Source organism: Lissotriton helveticus, chromosome 1_1 (assembly GCF_964261635.1).
Source record: "Lissotriton helveticus chromosome 1_1, aLisHel1.1, whole genome shotgun sequence".
Classification (NCBI taxonomy): domain Eukaryota; kingdom Metazoa; phylum Chordata; class Amphibia; order Caudata; family Salamandridae; genus Lissotriton; species Lissotriton helveticus.
In genome coordinates this window covers 1,510,006,192-1,510,020,884 of record NC_136057.1, presented here as the reverse complement: position 1 = coordinate 1,510,020,884, position 14,693 = coordinate 1,510,006,192, and the positions used below count along the sequence as shown (strand labels likewise).

At 44.8% G+C, this 14,693-nt stretch overlaps 1 protein-coding gene across 3 annotated transcripts in view; it reads left to right on the top strand.

Annotated features, from left to right (window-relative positions):
* NTMT2 (N-terminal Xaa-Pro-Lys N-methyltransferase 2) overlaps positions 1-14,693 on the top strand; it is a 690,813-nt gene that overhangs the window by 380,262 nt on the left and 295,858 nt on the right. The window lies entirely within an intron of this gene.

Below are 14,693 nucleotides of genomic sequence, written 5' to 3'. Positions count from 1 at the left end.
AATTAACGTTTAAAAAAAGATATATATCTGTAACAGCGGACCGGTTAGCGCTCCGCTACGCGTACTTTTCGCGCAACGGAGCTTTGTGAAGCGAAGCTGATTGGTTCTCCGGCGTCTGTCAACATTCCAAACAGTCCGTAGCGGCCGCCATCTTGTCTCTCGGTAGGATCGAGAGACAAGAGGAGGTCAAAACAAAGGGGGAAATAACTATAAGGGGGCATAGTAGATCCTCGCTGACCCCCTAGGTTTGATGTGGAGGTTTTAAAAGGGCCCCGCGGGGCAAAAAAAAATAATAATAATAATAATCGAACGGCTGAATGGATTTGCACGAAACTTGGCAAAATTGTAGGGACTGGTAGCCCGATGTGCCTTTGCTAGGTCTCAATATATGTGCTTCAGTGGATTTTGAGAAATTAACGTTCAAAAAAAGATATATATCTGTAACAGCGCACCGCTTCGCGTACTTTTCGCGTTACGGAGCTTTGCGAAGCGAAGCTGATTGGCTCTCCGGTGTCTGTAAACATTCCAAACAGTACGTAGCGGCCGCCATCTTGTCTCTCGGTAGGATCGAGAGACAAGAGGAGGCCAAAGCGAAGGGGCAAATGACCATAAGGGGGCATAGTAGATCCTCCCTGACCTCTTAGGTTTGATGTACCATTTTGCCAAGTTTGGTGTAATTCCGTTCAGCCATTCAGGCTGTAGACGTATCTAAATGTCAATAATCGAACGGCTGAATGGATTTGCACGAAACTTGGCAAAATATTAGGGACTGGTAGCCCGATGTGCCTTTGCTATGTCTCAATATATGTGCTTCAGTGCATTTTGAGAAATTAACGTTCAAAAACAAGATATATATCTGTAACAGCGCTCCGCTTCGCGGAGATAAAATTATATGTGTATTACCTAGCTGTTGCTAACACCAGTTAGCGACGGCTAGTAGGAGATAGCGACCATCTTGGGTCCCACTTTGCATGTGAGTGATATTTATCACTAATGACATGCAAAGTGGGCATGCCAAGATGTTAGCGACTGGAAACAGTCGCTAACATCGCTATCTCCTATTATCAACTTTTGGAAATATTCGAGATAAGCGCGAATATCTCCAAAAAGTAACAGCTGCCCTGAGCAGTTCTTAGCCATGTTATCCAATGGGAGGTGGATAACATGGCTAAGAGCATTAGCTCGGTAATGCATGAATATCGCGGAGTTTTCAGCGACATTAATGCATTGCGCTCGTTTTTTATCGTATTTGCGATAAACCTTGATAATAGCAAGGTTTATCTGCGATAATTTCTGACGGTAAAAAAATCTTTGCAATGCATCGTTAGGGATAAATATCGCTTAACTTTGGTAATATGCCCCAACGTCTGTTAACGTTCGATTCGAAGGAAATCAGGAATTGTTGAAAAACATTGTGTGCGCCATCTTGTCTTTTTTCAAATGCCACACTTTTGTCGTGCACGGCAGCCATTTTAGATGCCTTGACCAGATCCACTCTGTGAACGCTGTCGATCCTTAGCATGGCTCCCCACCCTCGCAAGCATCTCCCCCAGGCAGTGGTCACCCCCGCTCTCTGTTTTATGCATGGGTAATAAACCTCCCCCCATCTGCGCTGTTCTTCCCTGAGAATCACACCCTGTGCCCGCCCGACACCTCCCTTTCGCCCTATTCACTACCGCACCCTCTGACACTCCTTTTCCTCTGTGTCCGATTGTCCAGGCTGGTCCTAGGGTATCAGCTAGCCCTGCAGATGTAGTTTATGGCCACAGCTGTAAAGAATCACCCCTCTTCAAAGGAGTTATAGTAGATCAAGGCCCACACTCGATGAGATCCGTCACAGCAGAAGCGTTGCTATTATCTGAAAACCATCCTGTATTGTGATTGGGGAGGGGACCGAGCCTGAAGCGGAAGATTCCAGGGATGACTCTTTGTACATCAAAGTTTTTACAATTATGTGTCACATTAAAAATATATAGCACTCCGACAAAGTAGTAAGATTATAAAACTTTAATAATTTATAAATATATACAAGAAAACAAAAATAGTAATAACATATAAACATTTTTAGAGAAAAACAACGAAGTAGCGGTCGGCTGTGCGAATAGTCCCAACGCAGCACAACGTCCAGATTTCCGGCGTGGGGCGTCGCGGGGGGTGGGTGATCAGTAGCAAACTGTTGTGCGAATAGTTCCAAGGCAGCAGAACGCGCCGAAATCAAGATGACACAAAAGTGATGTCTAGTAAGTTGCCACCCAGCAAATAACGGCGTGGGGCGTCGCGGGGGGTGGGTCATCAGTAGCAAACTGTTGTGCGAATAGTTCCAAGGCAGCAGAACGATGGCACCAAGGTGATGTCCAGTAAGTTGCCGCACTGGTTTTGGTATCCTACAATGCTGCTCCGAATAACGGCGTGGAGCGCCCCGGGGGAGGCGGCGTGAACGGGCCTCTCCAGGTGGAGTCTCGTCTGTTGTAGTGGGGCGCCCCTTTACCGTTTCAGTTGCCATTCCGTCCGCTTTTGGTCCACTGTGTCAAAATCCGCCATTCAGCTGAGTTGCGCCCACTCTTGCGGTGCAGCGATAGGCGGCTGCCACAGGACTCTCAAAATGGCGGCAGGCTGTTTCCTTTTTGGGCCTGGTCCACTGAAATGGCCCTGGGACACCTTGGAAATCGGACGCTTGTCTGCTAGGTCTTGGACCCCATTCTCGAAAGCGTCCCCTCCGCCTTGAGAATTCATCAAAAGTTTTGGGGTCCCCGACTCCTGCAGGCTTCTGGTGGGGAGCGGCTGCCATGATTGCTCGCGGAATGACCACGACGGAGCTACGAGATGGTGGTGCTCTCATGGTGACGCCAGCTTCAGTCTGAAACATCCAGAAACAAGGTGGGGCTTTCATCGTTTGGGGGGGAAAAAAAGTTTTCATCCAATGAAAAGTGTTGTTTTTAGGTCATATGATCAAGCCTTCCATCATTAGGAAACCAAAAGTAAAATGAACCAATGAAAAGTTTTATAAACAAGTCACATGACCTGTTATGCGGCATAGGGTATAAAATGCGGAGAAAATACGTTGGCACGTGAGGCGGCGTCAGTAGCGGACCGATGTGCGAATAGGCCGAAGGCAATACAACGCGCCAAGATCCGGATGGCATCGAGGTGGTGTCATAGTTGAGAGTTCTGAGCAGCGGTTGTAACACTGTCTGAAGCTTATTTGCAGCTGCTGCAGCTTAACTACGCGCCAAGATCCGGATGGCACCGAGGTGGTGTGTAGGAAGTTGCCGCACTGGTGTGGCCATCCTACAATGCTGAAAGTCGGCGTGGGGCGCCCCGTTGGCCTGTGAGTTTGCGTCAGTAGCGGACCGATGTGCGAATAGGCCGAAGGCAGCACAACGCGCCAAGATCCGGATGGCACCGAGGTGGTGTCTAGTAAGTTGTCGCACTTCTGTGGCCATCCTACAATGTTGAAAGTCGGCGTGGGGCGCCCCGTTGGCCTGTGAGATGGTGTCAGTAGCGGACTGATGTGTGAATGGGGCCAAAGGCAGCGCAACAATATTTTCTACTATATTTCCGGTGTAGAAGAGACCACAAGGCGCTGAGATGCCAAGATCCGGATGGCACCGAGGTGGTGTCTTGCAAGTTGTGGTACTGGTGTGGCCATCCTACAATGCTGAAAGTCGGCGTGGGGCGCCCTGTTGGCCTGTGAGATGGCGTCAGTAGCGGACCGATGTGCGAATAGGCCGAAGGCAGCACAACAATATTTTCTGACTGACACCACAAGGCGCTGAGATGCCAAGATCCGGATGGCACCGAGGTGATGTCTAAGTTGCGGACTGATGTGCGAATGGGGCCAAAGGCAGCGTAACAATATTTTTTGTATGCAAGATACCACTAGGCGTTGAGATGCCAAGATTCGGATGGCACTGAGGTGATGTCTAGCAAGTTGGTGTGGTCATCCTACAATGCTGAAACTCGGCGTGGGTCACCCCATTAGCCTGTGAGATGGCGTCAGTAGCGGACCGATGTGCGAATAGGCCGAAGGCAGCACAACGCGCCAAGATCCGGATGTCACCGTGGTGGTTTCATAGTTGAGAGGCACTTCATCTGCAGTGGGGCGCCGAGATCCGGATGGCACCGAGGTGATGTCTAGCAAGTTGCTGTACTGGTGTGGTCATCCTACAATGCTGAAACTCGGCGTGGGTCGCCCCATTAGCCTGTGAGATGGCGTCAGTAGCGGACCGATGTGCGAATAGGCCGAAGGCAGCACAACGCGCCAAGATCCGGATGTCACCGTGGTGGTTTCATAGTTGAGAGGCACTTCATCTGCAGTGGGGCGCCGAGATCCGGATGGCACCGAGGTGATGTCTAGCAAGTTGCTGTACTGGTGTGGTCATCCTACAATGCTGAAACTCGGCGTGGGTCGCCCCATTAGCCTGTGAGATGGCGTCAGTAGCGGACCGATGTGCGAATAGGCCGAAGGCAGCACAACGCGCCAAGATCCGGATGTCACCGTGGTGGTTTCATAGTTGAGAGGCACTTCATCTGCAGTGGGGCGCCGAGATCCGGATGGCACCGAGGTGATGTCTAGCAAGTTGCTGTACTTGTGTGGTCATCCTACAATGCTGAAACTCGGCGTGGGTCGCCCCATTAGCCTGTGAGATAGCAGTTCTTTGGATTTGGGCCTGGCTCGTCTGCTGTAGTGGGGCGCCCCTTTACCGTTTCAGTTGCCATTCAGCTGAGTTTCGGCTGCTCTTGATGCTACAGCGACAGGCGGCTGCAACAGGACTCTCAAAATGGCGGCCTGTTCTTTGGATTTGGGCCTGGTCCACTAAAATGGCCCTGGGACACCTTAGAACTCGGACGCTCGATTTTTTTTTCCTTTCCTGTACATGCAAAAAAAGGTAAATGCCCGGTACGTTACACGCTTCATCTGCCACGATGAACTCTCTAGAGGAACCGAAAAAAAATATAGTTGTGGTAACTATACCATGCATCGTCATATGGAGAGGTGGCACCAATTAATTATAGTGCTGCATAAAAGAGAGATTTGGAGGAGAACCCCTGACCTGCTAGTACATTCATCAAAGAAGTGGCACTGAGAGCTTCAGAGGCAAGGGAAACGGTCCCAAATATTTAGAAGAACTTTGGAAAGATTAAAATGACATGTTTAGATTGTGGCAAATTTATTTCATGTGGACATCTGAGTGTTACTCTAATAAATACAGCATATGAACATCATCATAGTCGATGGTTGGTAGAGACATTTTGACTATATCCTGGACCTGCCCGTCCTCGCCCAAAATGGCGCCGGAATAAATGGGACTCGTAACTCCTTGTTGTGTACTGGTTGCAGAACCTTGAAATCACGAGATACGTATGCAGTTTTGAAGCATATGGCGGGCGGGGACGAGAATTGATTGAATATTTCGACATCCCTATTGATATTAAGTTCTGATGTGTTATTGATTACTGTACTGTTGAAAGTTCGAATTAACGTCACCCATGGTACTTGCCCGCAAATGTATATCTAGATAATTTTATTGTAACTGGCCCTGTCGTATTTTAATTATAAAATGTACGTCCACCGATTCCGTAACTGTTAGACACCTTAGTTCTTGCAACCTAATGGCCCGCCCGTTATGTTCCTCTACAGTGTAAATGTCTATTTATCATATACGATTACAGTTTGCTCCGTGGCAGGCCCACGTGGTTATAGGCTCGTATTTTTATAATGAAATTTTCACAATAAAGGTTTTTAAAAGAAAACATGGTAGTAGTATATACATTGGTAAAGTTTTTAATAATAGTGACTGTTTTAGAATCATTAAAAGGCAAGTGAAATAAAGCAGACCAATTACATGAAGGGTAAAAGGTATAATACGAAGGAACGCAGTAAAGATAAATGGTCAAGGGCTGTTGTGTTTTCTATTCCTGCAACATAAAGTGATCGATAAGAATCTCATATTCAGGCGTATCGGCGACTAAGACAGCAGGTCGACCCTCTTTTGCTCAACGGCTCCGTCATGGGACGAAGAAACGCTCTTTTTCTCGAAAAAAGAATATATTTTACTTGCAGGACAGTTGTAAAATTTCCGGGAAAGTACATTAGCCTGGAACATTATAACATATATTTAAGAAAAAATAATGTTCGGAAGTAATGAAAAGCGTAATTTTTAGGTCATATGACCAAGCCTTTCATCATTACAATAAGAAAAGTAAAATGAACCAATGAAAAGTTTTATTAACAAGTCACATGACTTGTTATGCTTACGTTACGCGCTGCGCGCCCCGGATGACTTCCGGATGCGCTAACGCGGCGCGTCATATGACGCATTACGCGACAACGCAGGTACAGAATATAGTCAAAATGTCTCCACCAACCAGCGGTCGGAACACAACCCCTTTCAGCAGGCTAAATAGTTCTGTTAAATGACAACAGAAGGGACAGGCAACAAGAACTATTAGTCAAAGAGGGGAGGGCTAGTTCTTCTCTACCGGGTTACATTGGGGCGGTATCGGAACTGATCGAATTGGTAGTCTACAGTGTTTCTGGATGTTTCAGACCGAAGCTGGGGTTAGCATGAGAGCAGCACCATTTCGTAGCTCCGTCGTGGTCATTCCGCAACCAATCATGGCAGCCGTTCTTTATCGTTATTTTGGGCGGGGTGGGTGGCGGAGCAGAGCTGTTTTGCAGCCATCATTGTGTGGAGTTCAGTTCATCTCACTAGTTTTGTATTTGTCATGAGGGGTTGTTCCTAATGTTTCTATTTTAGCGAGGTCAAAAAGAGATCCCATTAGTGGCCTACTGATTTTGCTCGATTCCTTTTCTTTTTTTTTACACGATTTTTCGTTATCTGCAAAGACTAAACAGAGTATTGCGACTCTGTGTTTGTTTGTAAATAGAGAATGAACCAAAGAGAACTAATTCTAAAACAGTAAATACTTGGATAACAATGAATCAAATGGAGAGAGAAGCAGGCACGACGGATTACAATGGGGGCAAAGACCTGCGTTAACTACCTTTCACTATCTGCAAAGAGAGAGTACTCCTAATAGAAATGAGGGGGGGGGGCACCATTCAAAGCAGATCAGTGTGCATAAACACGAAAATGTTTTCACTTACCACGTACTTGACATTCGACAGCTTATGATATTTGCTATTAAAAAACCATTGAAATTCACTGAAAAAACCATAGGTTATAGACCATATATAGTTAGGAATTAGCATTTACAAAACCTTGAAAATTCACTGAAAAAACCATAGGTTATAGACCATATATAGTTAGGAATTAGCATTTAAAAAACCTTATTTTACTCACACAAAACCATTGAAATTCCATATATAGTTAGTTGCACTAACTATATATCGCGCACCTGCAATCCACTGCTGATGATGTCACATATTACATCATTCATGACATGGTCAGTGACATCACTGATGACATCACTGATGACATCTCAAATGACATCACTGATGACATCACTGATGACAACATCCAGTGACTGTATGTTTCTGTAAAGTTAAAATGTGTCTTACATATTGAAGAATGAGTGGAAGTATAAGTGTCTGGACAAAGGATTTAGTAGGTGCATGACTGAATGCATGAGTGAGTGATTAAATGTGTCTCACTGAGTGCATGGGTTAGTGACTAAAGTGTCTTAATTTGTGCATCATTATGTCTGTTGTTCTGTAAACTGCTGCATGTTTTGATCAGTAGCTATATGATTAACTATATGGGTTATTGATTGATTGCCCAAGTATTTGCATGGGAGACTGAGTGTGTGTGTGGCTGGATGGGAGGTGTGTGACTCTGTACAGATCAATGTGTACTTGTATCAATGATTGTATAAGAGAGTAAGTATGTGTTAGTATATGGTTGAAAACGTAAGGTGCTCTATGTTTAACTGTATAGAGTAGAAAATGGAAGTGTGATTGATTCTTTACAGGACTGACTAGGTGTGTGAGTAACTCCATGGATGAGTGGCAGAGTGTGAGTGTCTGTATAGGTGTATGAGTGCATATGATTGTGTTGTAAACATGAGTGATTGTATGTATGAATGATTGTATGGGTGAATGAGTGAATGTGTGTGTAGACGTAGGAATCAGTGAGTACGTATGTAGTAACTAGTATTGGTGTGTCAATGGTTTCAAAAATTATACTCTGTTTTTAACACTGGGTGAAACAGAGGTTATATTAAAATGTGAGGAGATGCATTGTATTGTCACATGAATGATATCATCAGTGATGTGATCATTGATGTCAAGTGAGATGTCATCAGTGATGTCATTTGAGATGTCATCAGTGATGTCATCAGTGATGTCACTGACCATGTCATGAATGATGTAATATGTGACATCATCAGCAGTGGATTGCAGGTGCGCGATATATAGTTAGTGCAACTAACTATATATGGAATTTCAATGGTTTTGTGTGAGTAAAATAAGGTTTTTTAAATGCTAATTCCTAACTATATATGGTCTATAACCTATGGTTTTTTCAGTGAATATATATATATATATTACCTACTGGCGGTCGCCAGTAGGTATATATAGTTAGGATTTTTTCTCTATGGGTTTTTTGAAAATTCTATGTCTAATAACTTTGGCGTTTGTGGACGGAATCGGCATTTTCAGGAAAATGGCACATTTTGTTTCTGAGCAGCCCTTGAAAATTTGGGGGGGGTTCGTCCAGTGGGGGCCGAGAAAAAAGGGGGGTCCCAAAACGTGTTTTTAACATTGAGTTTTCCATAGGGCGGTTGGCCTCACTTTTAGCCCGAACGGCTGAATGGATTTGCACGAAACTTGGCAAAATTGTAGGGACTGGTAGCCCGATGTGCCTTTTGTAGGTCTCAATATATGTGCTCCAGTGGATTTTGAGAAATTAACGTTTAAAAAAAGATATATATCTGTAACAGCGGACCGGTTAGCGCTCTGGTTCGCGGACTTTTCGCGCAACGGAGCTTTGTGAAGCGAAGCTGATTGGTTCTCCGGCGTCTGTCAACATTCCAAACAGTCCGTAGCGGCCGCCATCTTGTCTCTCGGTAGGATCGAGAGACAAGAGGAGGTCAAAACAAAGGGGGAAATAACTATAAGGGGGCATAGTAGATCCTCGCTGACCCCCTAGGTTTGATGTGGAGGTTTTAAAAGGGCCCCGCGGGGCAAAAAAAAACCAAAATAATAATAATCGAACGGCTGAATGGATTTGCACGAAACTTGGCAAAATATTAGGGACTGGTAGCCCGATGTGCCTTTGCTAGGTCTCAATATATGTGCTCCAGTGGATTTTGAGAAATTAACGTTGAAAAAAAGATATATATCTGTAACAGCGCTCCGCTTCGCGTACTTTTCGCGTTACGGAGCTTTGCGAAGCTGATTGGTTCTCCGGCGTCTGTCAACATTCCAAACAGTCCGTAGCGGCCGCCATCTTGTCCCTCGGTAGGATTGAGAGACAAGAGGAGGCCAAAGCGAAGGGGGAAATGACCATAAGGGGGCATAGTAGAACCTTCCTGACCTCTTAGGTTTGATGTACCATTTTGCCAAGTTTGGTGTAATTCCGTTCAGCCATTCAGGCTGTAGACGTATGTAAATGTCCTATGGAAAATTGCATGGGGAAAACACATTTGAAAGTGTTGAAATTTAGAACCAATTAAAATGTTACTTTGGTTTTGTATTTGTGTGTGATGAAAGTTAATTGGTTATGTATATATGTCAAATGAGAGGAAACCACAGCCATTTTGTGATACTACTGTCTGAGGTACATTTGTGAGGAATTTTTGGTGGTGAATTTCTGGTGTTTGATTTACACAGTACTAACACTTCTGCTACTTTTAAAAAGGTGAGTTGTTAATTTGTAAGGGGAACTATGTTGTACACTTGAAGATAATTTGAAAAATGTTTTCTGTTATTTATTTGCTGTCCTTCTGTTATACTAAATACTTGATGAAGTTAGTTTTATATTATGTATTACTAAAAACGATAAATGAAAGTGATTATTTTTTTCTGCAATTTACAGCAAGCAATTTCAAAATAAAATGGCTCACAATGAAGAGACCGTGGCAATTTCTTTTGAATTGTCCACTACATTGATTGAAATTGAGAGCACCAATAATGAAATATTGTCACAAGGAGGACATGACTTGTATGATTCCATTAGATTGATTGAAATGGACAGCACCAAGAATGAAATATTGTCACAAGGAGATGACTTGAATGATTCCACTACATTGATTGAAATTGAGAGCACCAATAATGAAATATTGTCACAAGGAGGAGATGGCTTGTATGATTCCATTAGATTGATTGAAATGGACAGCACCAATAATGAAATATTGTCACAAGGAGGAGATGACTTGAATGATTCCACTACATTGATTGAAATTGAGAGCACCAATAATGAAATATTGTCACGAGGAGATGACTTGAATGATTCCACTACATTGATTGAAATTGACAGCACCAATAATGAAATATTGTCAGAAGGAGGAGATGACTTGAATGATTTTTTTGATCAATCTCTTGATGGCGAATTTATCGAGTGTTTGGAGACCATAGAGTTACAAGAATCATCATTGCAGACTTTTAATGAGGAGATTCCAGATGAGATGATTGAAGAGGAAATTACTGATGAGGACATGTTAGTAGTTGTTTCAAATTTAGAAAATTCTGAAGAATAAATTTATATTTAGAAATCAAAAATTGTTTGAGACATTATTTATTTTTATTTTTAATTTATGAGGTTGTAGCGAAGTGATTGTAGTATAAAATGAGACTTATAGTATAGAGTGCAACATTTTTATGTTACATGGTAAGTTTACTCATATTTACTTCCCTTCTGCCACTATATTATCTCCAATGTGTATTTGACATGTCTTCTTCATCTCCGGCCTCCTTTCTCTCACTGTGTGTCTCCGATGCATCTTATCGCTGGTATTTTGTGTAATTACAGAAGAGAGTAAAATAAAATAGTTCGGAACGTGAAAAGGGGGCAAAGTAGAGTACTCCTCACCCCCTAGGCCTTTTTAGGCGGTCCCAAAAGGATCAGTTTCTGCTTTCCTGAGAGATTATGGTATGAGTTCCATATACCACAATAACTTGCATTACAACATGCAAGATATCTATCTCCTATTACCAACTTTTGGAGATATTCGCGCTAAGCGCGAATATCTCCAAAAAGTAACACCTGCCCTGAGCAGTTCTTAGCCATGTTATCCAATGGGAGGTGGATAACATGGCTAAGAGCATTAGCTCGGTAATGCATGAATATCGCTGAGTTTTTAGCGATATTCATGCATTGCGGCCGTTTATTATCGCATTTGCGATAAACCTTGATAATAGTAAGGTTTATCTTCGATAATTTCTGACGATGCTTAGTGGTAAAAAATTGGTTGGTAAGCATCGTTAGCGATAAATATCGCTTAACTTTGGTAATATGCCCCAACGTCTGTTAACGTTCGATTCGAAGGAAATGAGGAAGTGTTGAAAAACATTGTCTGCGCCATCTTGCCTTTTTTGAAATGCCACACTTTTGTCGTGCACGGCAGCCATTTTAGATGTCTTGACCAGACCCACTCTCTGCACGCTGTCGATTCGTAGCATGGCTCCTCACCCTCGTAAGCATCTCCCCCAGGCACTGGTCACCACCGCTCTCTGTCTTATGCATGGGCAATAAACCTTCCCCCATGTGCGCTGCTCTTCCCTGAGAATCACACTCTGTGCCCGCCCGACACCTCCCTTTCGCCCTATTCACTACTGCACCCTCTGACACTCCTCTTCCTCTGTGTCCGAATGTCCAGGCCGGTCCTAGGCTATCAGCTAGCCCTGCAGATGTAGTTTATGGCCCCAGCTGTAAAGAATCACCCCTCTTCAAAGGAGTTATAGTAGATCAAGGCCCACACCCGATGTGATCCGTCACAGCACACGCGTTCCTACTATCTGAAAACCATCCTGTATTGTGATTGGGGAGAGGACCGAGCCTGAAGCGGAAGATTCCAGGAATGACTCTTTGTACATCAAAGTTTTTACAATTATGTGTCACATTAAAAATATATAGCACTCCAACAAAGTAGTAGGAATATAAAACTTTAATAACATATAAATATATACAACAAAACAAAAACAGTAAAAACATTTAAACAACGAAGAGACCGTGGCAATTTCTTTTTAATTATCCAATAGATTTATTGAAATTGACAGCACCAATAATGAAATATTCTTGTCAGTAGCGGTCTGTTGTGCGAATAGTTCCAAGGCAGCAGAACGCGCTGAAATCTAGATGGCACGAAAGTGATGTCTAGCAAGTTGCCGCCCAGCAAATAACGGCGTGGGGCGCCGCGGGGGTGAGTGAGTCCAGTAGGCACCACAGCTATTCTTACCGGCATTGCAGAATTACTGCTGGGGACAATGCCTGTGCTGTAGCAGGGTCACAGCAGAAACAAAAAGGATTCTGTTGAAGATGTTGTTGGTTTTCAATTTGAAAACAGTTCTGGTGTCAACTGCTATGCTAATGTAGTGGTTAATGTTTTGTTTTCTCTAGAAAATGTAAAAGAGGGGGAGGCAGTCCAAAGTTCCGTTAAAAGGGCAAAGGAAAGGATCGGTGGTTTGAACTATCAGTCAAAAAGGGGAGGGGGTGCAATAATTTTTCCTACCGGGTCACACTGTGCTTTCACCGGAAGTGAGGTCTGCAGGATTGTAGTAATTCAAAGTGAGGCTGGCGCCAGCATGGGAGCGCCGACGTCCCGCGGATACAGTTTCGTCACTCCACGGGCGATCATGGCAGTCATTCCCCATCGGGGGTCGGAGACTCCCGCGGCTCCTCTAGAATCTTCAAGGTCGTGGAGGACTACGGTGGTGGAGTCAACCAGTGACCGGGCCATTTCTTTATGTTGGGCCCGCTCTTGCCAGGTCGACCGCCATTTTGAGAGTTCGGCAGCTACCGGCGATCGCGGGGTCACATGAGCGGACGGGCTCCACCCTGCCGGGCGAGACGTTGCAGCATGGCCACAGTGGAAGAACCGTTATCTAGGTCGTTCCGAAACTGTGCAGCACTGGAGTTGTTAGGATGCCACCGCCTGGAGCGCTGAGGGTGCAGCTGGGAAGCCTCCACCTGGGGAGGCGGGAGAGGCCTGTTCGCACCGTCTCTCCCTCCCAGTGCACCCCACGGCGTCTCGCTTGAGATTTGTTATGGCCGGACCAGGCGATGAGGACGAGGGGGGGTCGGAGGCATGTGCAAGACATCCCCCTCCAGTGTTGTCGCAGCCATTATAAAAGAAAGAAGTGTCCCGTCCGTCTTCGGGCCGGGCTTCCGGTGGATGTCGGCCGGACGCCCCTGGCTCTGGCCCCATGAACGGGTTTCTTGGTTTATCGGCTGCAGCCGGATCCCGTCGGCCTCGGCCCCCCGACCGTTGGTGGTCGGACCGGAAGAGCATGTGGCGGGACTACCTGCAACTCTCAAGGGCCACCGCGGCCGGACTGGGAGAGAGAGGGGAGGGTCGAGGAGACATTCCCCCCCCCTGCAACTGTTCAGCGTTGTAAAGGCAATCCCCTGGCCGGGTCCCGCTGGTCTCGGCCTCTCCTCCGGCTACACCCTACGTTAGGATCTCCTGGCCGAGGCGTGGCAGCAGAACCTGCCTTATATGGGCTGCTCCCGGCTGGGCGTAGCCGGAACCCTGCCCCACCTTGGAAGTTTCCAGAGTGGGGGTGGATGTTCTACTGACTTGCATTTTCCCTAGTCTATCGATTTTTTTGGCGTGGCAGGCGGTGGGACAGCGAGGGGTGATTTGGTTTCTCTTACTGTTTTTCTGGTCTCTCACCACTGGCATATTTTAACGTTTTCTTGTTTCTAGGACATTAATAGGTTTTATCATTACGTTATGTTATCGTTTCTTTGTTCGTTGTTTAATAAAAGTTCATGTTCATCAGTGGCCTACTGATTTTCGTTTTCCTATTTTTTTCTTTCCAGGTTGTTTCATGGTAAAGTTTCTGTTAACAGGATACAGTGATCACTTCGTTATTATTGCATATGTCCTTTTCACTAGGGGTGCTCTCTGGTCGGGCCAGATGACGTATCTCTAGTAAATGGTCCGGGTGAAAAAGGTGCATCAATCAGTGGGGAGTAGATAGGCATGACAGATTACAACGGGGGAGAACGGTCCGCATTACGTACCCTTTCACTACTTGCAAAGATTTTCCTACGTTTATTTGCAAACAGGGAATACCTCCAAAAAGAACTAATTCCCAAACAGTCAATGTTCGGACAATCAATCAATCAATGAGGAATGAAATAGGTACGACGTGTTAAAGGCTTGCGTTACCTACCCTTCACTATCTGCAAAGGGAGATAGAATATTCCTATTCTTCCTCGTTTGCAGGTAGAGAAGATCGTTAAGAGAATTAACTTCGAACAATTCAATGCTCGATTGAAACAATCAACAAGGGGTACTGTGAACACAAATGAACGCCGCTTATATACATATGCATTGCTATTTTCAACAGGTTGTTCCTAATGTTTCTATTTTAGCGAGGTCAAAAGAGATCCCATTAGTGGCCTACTGATTTTGCTCGATTCCTTTTGTTTTTTTACACGATTTTTCGCTATCTGCAAAGACTAAACAGAGTATTGCGACTCTGTGCTTGTTTGTAAATAGAGAATGAACCAAAGAGAACAATCAATCAAATGGAGAGAGAAGCAGGCACGACGGATTACAAA